The 7,573-nt window shown below is 44.6% G+C and overlaps 1 protein-coding gene across 1 annotated transcript in view; it reads right to left on the bottom strand.

Annotated features, from left to right (window-relative positions):
• Positions 1 to 506, bottom strand: part of NT5E (5'-nucleotidase ecto) — a 28,300-nt gene extending 27,794 nt beyond the window's left edge. Inside the window, exon 1 of the mRNA XM_026062699.1 lies at positions 397 to 506. The gene's annotated coding sequence lies outside the window, so the exon portion shown is untranslated. The remainder of the gene's footprint in view (positions 1 to 396) is intronic.
• Positions 507 to 7,573: the final 7,067 nt, after the last annotated feature.

Genomic DNA, 7,573 nt, shown 5'->3' on the forward strand with positions numbered 1-7,573 from the left:
CACCTGCTGCAGGCAGAAGGCGCGGAAGCCGCAAGTGCTCCGCGCCTGCCGTGCGTGTGTGAAGCCCCCTCGCCGCTAAGTACATGGTCCCGAGCAGCTGGAGGCTGCCGAGCGCGGAGAAGCCGCGCTTCCTCGCCGCGTCTCGGCGCCCGGGCAAGCGCGAGCCCGACCGCGGCGGGCGCCGCGGATGCCCCGTCCGCCGCCGCCCCGTCCGCCGCCCCGCGGAGGGCTGGCAAGCGCCGCTGCAAGCGCACGGCCGGGAGCCCTCCGGCCACCCGCGTCCTCTGCGCCCCTGCCCGCCTGTCGGGAGTCAGGGGGATGCTCAGGGGGCGCCTCCCAGCCCCGAGCACTTCCAGCGCACGCCTGGGTGCTGCAACACACGCGTGCATCGCTGACCCCAGCCGTCCGGTCCTCCCCACCGACGTCCCTCACTAACACACGGCTGCTGCCGGCTGCAGATAGGCTTTCGGTCAGCTACTGGCGGGCAAATAAGCTGCAAATTCAGCTGGCAGTGAAAGGGCAAACTCCAGCGCTTACAGGAAGCCTTGGTGAATATTTAGCACGCAGAAAAGAGGAGTTTCTAAACCTTCACTTCAAAATAGTTGTTTTAAGGGTTCCACCCAACCTTTCTCCTGCCCCTTCTCCAACAAAGCTTAAAATAAATAGTGCTATTTCAGTCTTAAATACAGAGTTAAATTACTTCAAGGGCTGATTTAACTATAGCTTTAATGTTTTTAGTATATTTTCAATAGATTCATGAATTGCTTTCAAGACTTTGTTTCCGTAGTTAACCACTAAACTTATAGCTGTGGTTTGGCAAACGCATGATGAGGCAAAACAAAACAAAACACAAAACCCAAACCCTGCCAACGCCCTAAACAAACAACTCTGTAGGGGTACAGAGTGATTACCATTTTGGTAAGTCAAACTGGCTGGTGGCCCACCTGTTCCTTCAAGTCATGTAACCACAATGGGGAGACACATATTCCACCACTACAAAATTACCGAACTATTTGGAGAAAGAAATTTTTGAAGGGTAGCTTTTGAAGAAGTACTGTAATTTCTGTATACTTCTTCACAACTTCTGGACAATCTCATGTTGTAAGCAGTGACTGAATGACTTGATCCATTTCTTCCTTAAAAACAGAATTTTCCCCACTGTGTAGAGAAGTGACCATTTCTCACAGCTTTACAGAGGCCATACAAGTTGCTGCCTCTTTTCCACTGGATGATGTCATGCCCTGGTTTCCCAGGTACCCAAAGTCCGCGGGATGGAATCTGAACTCATTTGGTCTGTTTGTTTCCTCAGATGGCTGGAAAGTGAATGAACCTGTATTTTCTTCTGTGATGGCCATGATCCACTGTCCCTATGCTCCCTTATGTGACTTGAATCAAAATTGCTCTGTGGTACCTTCTCATTTCTTTGGACAACTATGCTGTGCACTGCCTATCCCATCCCAGATGAAGCCCTTATGGGATGAGTTATGCTGGCAAAAAACTGGAGATGTACTTTCTCGCCTTTTTCACACGTTCCCTTTGGCTATGCTCCTCGCCTCCAGTGGCTTGTGCAGCCAGCTTGGCTGGGATTCAGTTCAAAGCCAGGACGCTTACATTTAGGTGTCCACGGGTAGGTGCGTATCTGTGCTCTACTGTGTCTAAGTTTTCATTATGGCCAATGGAAATCTAGTCAGGACAGTCATTGACACCTAAAGAGTGATCCAATCACCCTAAAATTGACACACTGGGTGGGATTTATTACCTGCACAAAGGTGCTGGTGCAGTTTGGTGCTGTGTAGCCTCCAGGTCCCCCTCCAGAAAGGAAGAGGATCTCTTGTAGGCCCTGTGTCATATCTGCCAGCCTCCTGTGGCTGTCTTGGATACAGAAAGGTATCCAGAACGGTGCTGGATGTCTCTAGGCAATTGAATCTCTTGCATCATGACTGATCCACTAGATTGCTCTTCAGAATGCACTCCCTGTAGTAACTAGCTTTCCACTGAGTTTATAAGAGCTTAAACAGATCACATGTGGAAAGAAAACACCTGTCCTGAATTARGTCACACCACCTGTGTCCAGATCCAGTAGCTCTGCTCTGAAACTGCTAGACAAATGGCAATGCCAGCATTACTCGGTGGCCCAAATCTGTTAGGAGCTGTGTCAGAAACAAAGACAACGCTGGCCAGTCACTCTCTGCTGGATGACCAGGCTTGCATGCATGTGTGCCCTTAACACCATTTGGCCTGTTGGTGCCTGTTTGGCCTTGCCTTCTTTCCTCACCAGTCAGTCCCTAGCCACACCATTTCTGTAGCGTTCTGTCCACTACAGCTCTGTGCAAACACAGAGACACAGCAAAAAACAAAAGGAAGCAGAATTTACTTGCACACAAATATTGTCTTTGGCCTGTAAAGCACAGCCCTACCTCAAACTCCACAGAGCTGCCTCATCCCTGGAATGCTTTAGTCTGGTCCGGGAGAACGTGTCAGAAACTGTCTAGGATGGGCTGGGAAAACACTGGAAGCCATGTCTCAAGGGTGGACAATGTAGGACTTGTGGTGCACCCACCCTGCCCCTTGCGTCTGCTGGCCACGGCCTTTCACAACATCCTTCTTATCCAAGCTACTCACTTCACATGATTCTGCAAGTATCTAATCCCACACAAAATTCATTAACAAGGTGATCAGACACCTAAACAAGCACCCTTTTGCCGTGGGAAGGGCGCTTTGATGACAGCACCTTTAGCCTGGGAAGCAGCTTCTTGAGTGTTAATTAAGGCAAGAAGAAGGATGTGGAACAGGCCTCATGCTGAAAAGGCCTACCCCAGAACCATCCCCGCATGCCCAATGCAGGGGCATCTGAGTCAAAGGACTTCCCAGTTGCTCCTAAAACAGGATGCCCACTAAGTATAGTGTCCACACACTCCCATTGCAGCCTCTCTAGCCTACCACTGATGTTTTAAGGAAAAGCGAAATATTTTGAGAATCTACAGAAATACACCTTGAGACTGCTGAAACTGAAGCTAGTGGAGACAAGGGAGGCATCAGAAACTGTGTTTAACAAGTCCATAGAAAGAAAGAAGAGCTAAAGAGATGGAAGAGAGTCTTTCATATATAACTCTTAGCTGATTACATTCTTTCTCCCCTGCTGCTCCTCTTAAGCAATCAAGCCATGCTCCAGGATGAGTCAGTGGCTCACATCTATATCCCATGACAGAAGAGCCTGGTCTTTGTATTCAGCACAGGCACATGTCTCAGGAAAGCTCTTCCAGAGCTTCTTGAATCATTTTCAAAGCTCTCATGCAGGACTGGTTCTGACATGGGCTAAGATGTTGCAAAAAAGTGTTGCAAACTTTGGTTGAGCAAGCATTGGCATGCACAGCCAACAATACGTAGAGAGAGCATGCATGTTATCCTTCTTTCCTTGTACTTTAGCCCGTAGGAAGTGGCTTGCTCTGTGTTGTTCCCCTAGGTCACTCAGCAGAGCAGTCTGCGCAACCAGCTCTTAGTGTTCCTGTGGTAGCCAACATGGAATAAAGGACAATAAATAATACGTCTTGACTTTTGGGGTTGAATGTTATTAGGAGTAATTTCTGGAGCTTCTGCAGAGGGCTTCCAGTAAAAAGACTTCTCTTGCTATTGTGTTTCTTCCATGGGGTCTGTCGTAGGGCCCCAGCAGCTCACACCACGCATTACAATGTACTTGGTTTCAAAATATTCTAGAATGGGCCAAGAATGGGCCATTCAGCTGCACTGGATGGCTTCTAGAGGAACTCAAGGCACTGAGGCCAAGGGAGCTCCACTCTTCAGGGGCTGGCTTTGAGGTAACTAAGAGCTGTCACTGTCTCTGGCAGCCAGCTGAGTAATYGTCCCACGTGGGTGGAACTTCTCACATCCTACCACAAGTGTTCCAGGCTGACCTGGCTGAGTAATCAATTAAGCTGCTAAGAGCGGCAATTCCTGGTAATTCTCTGCTTAGAGGTGTTACAGGAATAACTGGACTTCCCTCTTCAGCCTTAACATAGAAAAGGGCTTTCCCAGCTCTCCTTCCAGATGTACAACTGAAAAACAGTCTAGTTGAGGACAGCTACTTCTTGCCCAAGAGTGAAAAACACAAACAACAAGCTGTCCTGGAGGAGTTCAAAAAACTGTCAGTGTCATAAATAATGTCTTGGGTTTCTCAAACAGCTCATCACCTACATGCATGACTTCATCTTGTCCCAGCTCACATAATCTTTGAGAGACATGGTCTTATTTCTCTTCCAGGGCTGAACAAGACATACCTTCGCATTGTTATCGCTGTGGGTGAACAAGACATACCTTTGCACTACTGTCGTTGTGGGATCCAAGGCATGTCTTAAAAGATAGAATAACCCCCTACTCCTTTCTTTCCTTCAGAAAATCCTTTGAACATCATTTTCATTCCCGTTCTGGTGAAGCGGAGATCCTACCCCCTATCTTTCCCTCCCATGTCTTGCGGGTACAAATTTTCGTGGTTACATTTAGTCCAAAGAAACTCAGTCCCTTTTGATGCAACTAAAGGTTTTTTTTTTCCCCTTTTCTTGATATCACTATTCGTTGTGGACTCATGGCATGAACTGAAATTATATCTACTGCTTTCTCTCTGGTGTAGAGTAATTTTACTTTAATAACAGCAAGACTTGAAGAACTTTGCTTGTATAGAGAAGAATTCACTAACTACTCTGCACATGTGATTGAGGAGATATCGAAAATGAGAGTGGCCATCTACCACCCGTAAGTTTTGCATGGGGGCTGTACACAGGGTTCTCTGGCAGTTTGTTTAGTCAGAAATGTACAAAAAACCCTCTCAGAAAAAGGGTCCTTCCTGCCTGCAGTGTAGTACAGGTGGAGTGGGAAGGGAATGGTGACTAGTATAGTCCTTGCCAGTAGGTAAAGAACAGTCTTTACTTCTTCCCATAGAATGGAATAGCAAGCACACAGGGTTGTTTGAGCCTTGCACTACTGCTCAAAGTGGATTTTACTTCCTCAGTTTCTGTCTCCATTCCTATGATGCCTGAATGCTGTGGTTCACTGTGGATAAAGTGCATTTCACCATTATTATTTAGACCTCCTGGACACAGTGCCTAGATTTAGCTATACATCTTTGGCATGTAGTACTTCATTTCTGCTTGACTGGAAACCATAATTACATTGATATTACGAGTATTTATGGTTTGTTCTATAGGAGTGCTTAGATTCCAGCCCAAGAAGTGCCTCAAGATGTTAGGTGTTAACAAAATTGGTCATATAATACAGCTGTTAGGCCAGAGTTTACAGTTCAGATTAAGAGTATGTGTAGCATGCTGTTAAACAAATAATTGGATTGGGAAAAGTATCAGATGGAGAGCCTGGAAAAGACAGCATAGAAATCTTAGATAAAACCAACGTTTTTTGAGATTGGGGTCAAAGTTGGATTTTACTTACATTTTTATTTATTGTTTGGTCAGAAAAAACAGTTTGGAAATCAAATCCACTGACTAGCTGGGTCTCCCTTTGCCTGATCTATTAAATTGGTTAGTTGTATATTTTGCACCTGCCATAAATAATGCAGGTTGGTTGTCATTAATAATGCAAAATGTCATAATATATTTTTTAAACTATGATGCTTAATATCTAATTCTTAAATATATTTCCCATGAGAAAACAGCTAACAAGATCGGCTCTCACAGTAGTCAAGAGTGAAGGGATAGGTATCCTACCTGTCATGGGCACCCAGCTTAGAAAAAAATCTCTACTGACTGTAGCAAGTCTAGATGGCTGAAGTTAGGTGAGATGAATCCCACATGAATACAGGATATAAGCATACCTTTATATAACCAGTTATTTAAATACAGGCACACAATATCATATACATACAATCTTATATAAATACATAGCACAAATCACAGTGATACATAATATTAAGATGAAGATGTGGGACAATCTTAAAAGATAGGAAATGTCAGAACCAAGACTGACCATACAACCATAATTTGGCTTCACTGTGCATATGTATTACAACATGACTTTAATTATAATATCACAAATTACATTTTCAATGGGACTCCTGATTCATGTACTGCACGTGACTATGGAACCGCTCACCACAGTACCAGAATGTTATTTAATTTCCAGAACAACCCCCGAAGTAAAGTAGTGATCTCATCACAATTTTAAAAAACAGGGATTTGCGATGGAGAGAAATTAAGATCAAAAGTGCCAGCTTCCCCAGCCTGAGTCTCCTGAGATCTGCCCTTTCAGAGTAGTCAGCAGGGTGTAGTGCTTTTCTCAAACACTGTACAACTTCAGTTTGTAGCCTTCGGTGATCCTACACAGTGCAGACCACTGATCCTCAAGTATCAAATCAGGCTTCCAGAAGACATGTGGTCACCACTTAGAAAACAACAGTGACCAGTGACTCTCTAGCAAAAGTTGTACTAAGCAAATTCCCAAATATCATAGTGAGCCCACAAATATCACCTCAGTGAAAGGTGCTGCAGTGAAGCCCAGTTCTTCTGGGCTTTGTCCAGTGGCTCTAACCATGACATATCCTTCTTCCACAAACCCTTGCCTCCTGCCTTAAATCCTTTGTACTCCTGCAACAAATGAATGGAAGGGAAAACATCTTCCTTCACTGTACAAACCTCATTAACACTTCAAAACAAGATTTTCCTATATGGAAGATGAGGCAGAATTACAGTGGAAAAATAGTAGGTGGCCATGTGGTTCAAGACCCCATTATGCTGCGTTTTCATAATGGGACTGAAGAAAAATAATTCTAATGCTGACATTACCTAATTTGAGTGCATTAGACTCTGTAACCTTAATAAAGTTTTTTTTTTTAATCATTTTGTGTGTTATTTCCCAGGGTTTTCAAAAAGTAAACTAAAAAAAACAAAAACAGAAGTTCTGTCATGTGGCAGCATATTGTCTCCACAGTATCACAGTTGGTTTGGAACTTCTCAGTCCACAATACAGACCTCTTACTGGTGACTTCTGTCAAAATGACAGAGAGCAATAGCATGTTTTCAACCTTTCTGGCCCAGTATTATAGGAGGTCAGACATGGGGTTTCAGAAGGACTTGCAGGAAGCAGAATAGTGTCACATACCCATCCCAAGACATGCAGAGAAGTGGACTTTGCTCATAATGCTATACCCTTCTGCTCATTCCTTTCCTGCTTGATTCTTCCCATCTTATCTCCTCCAGGTTCCAGGTATTAATCCCATTCTCCTTGCCAGTACTGCCTCTCATTTCAGTCCCATTCTCTGCCCTGTCAATCCTGTAAGTTCATTTGAGTTCAATGTCCTGCTCTATCACCAGTTTCCTCTTTATTTTTTCAGCTACTCCTCCACTCTTCCCCCAGTGTCTGGCCCGGACCTTCCTGGCTCCCATTTCCACTATCCTTGCTCAGTAAATCACAGTTTCCTTCCCCTACTTTTCACCCCCAAAATATTTCTGTTGAAAAAAACAATCAAGTACTTAGCAGCATCTAAGAATTATTTAAAATGCATAAATGGAAAGGTATCATTCTTCTTTTGGGAGATTTGCTTATTTACAACTGACACCTATTGTTAAATCAT

The sequence above is a fragment of the Apteryx rowi genome, unplaced genomic scaffold (assembly GCF_003343035.1).
Source record: "Apteryx rowi isolate R43461 unplaced genomic scaffold, aptRow1 scaffold_191, whole genome shotgun sequence".
In the NCBI taxonomy this organism is placed as follows: Eukaryota; Metazoa; Chordata; class Aves; order Apterygiformes; family Apterygidae; genus Apteryx; species Apteryx rowi.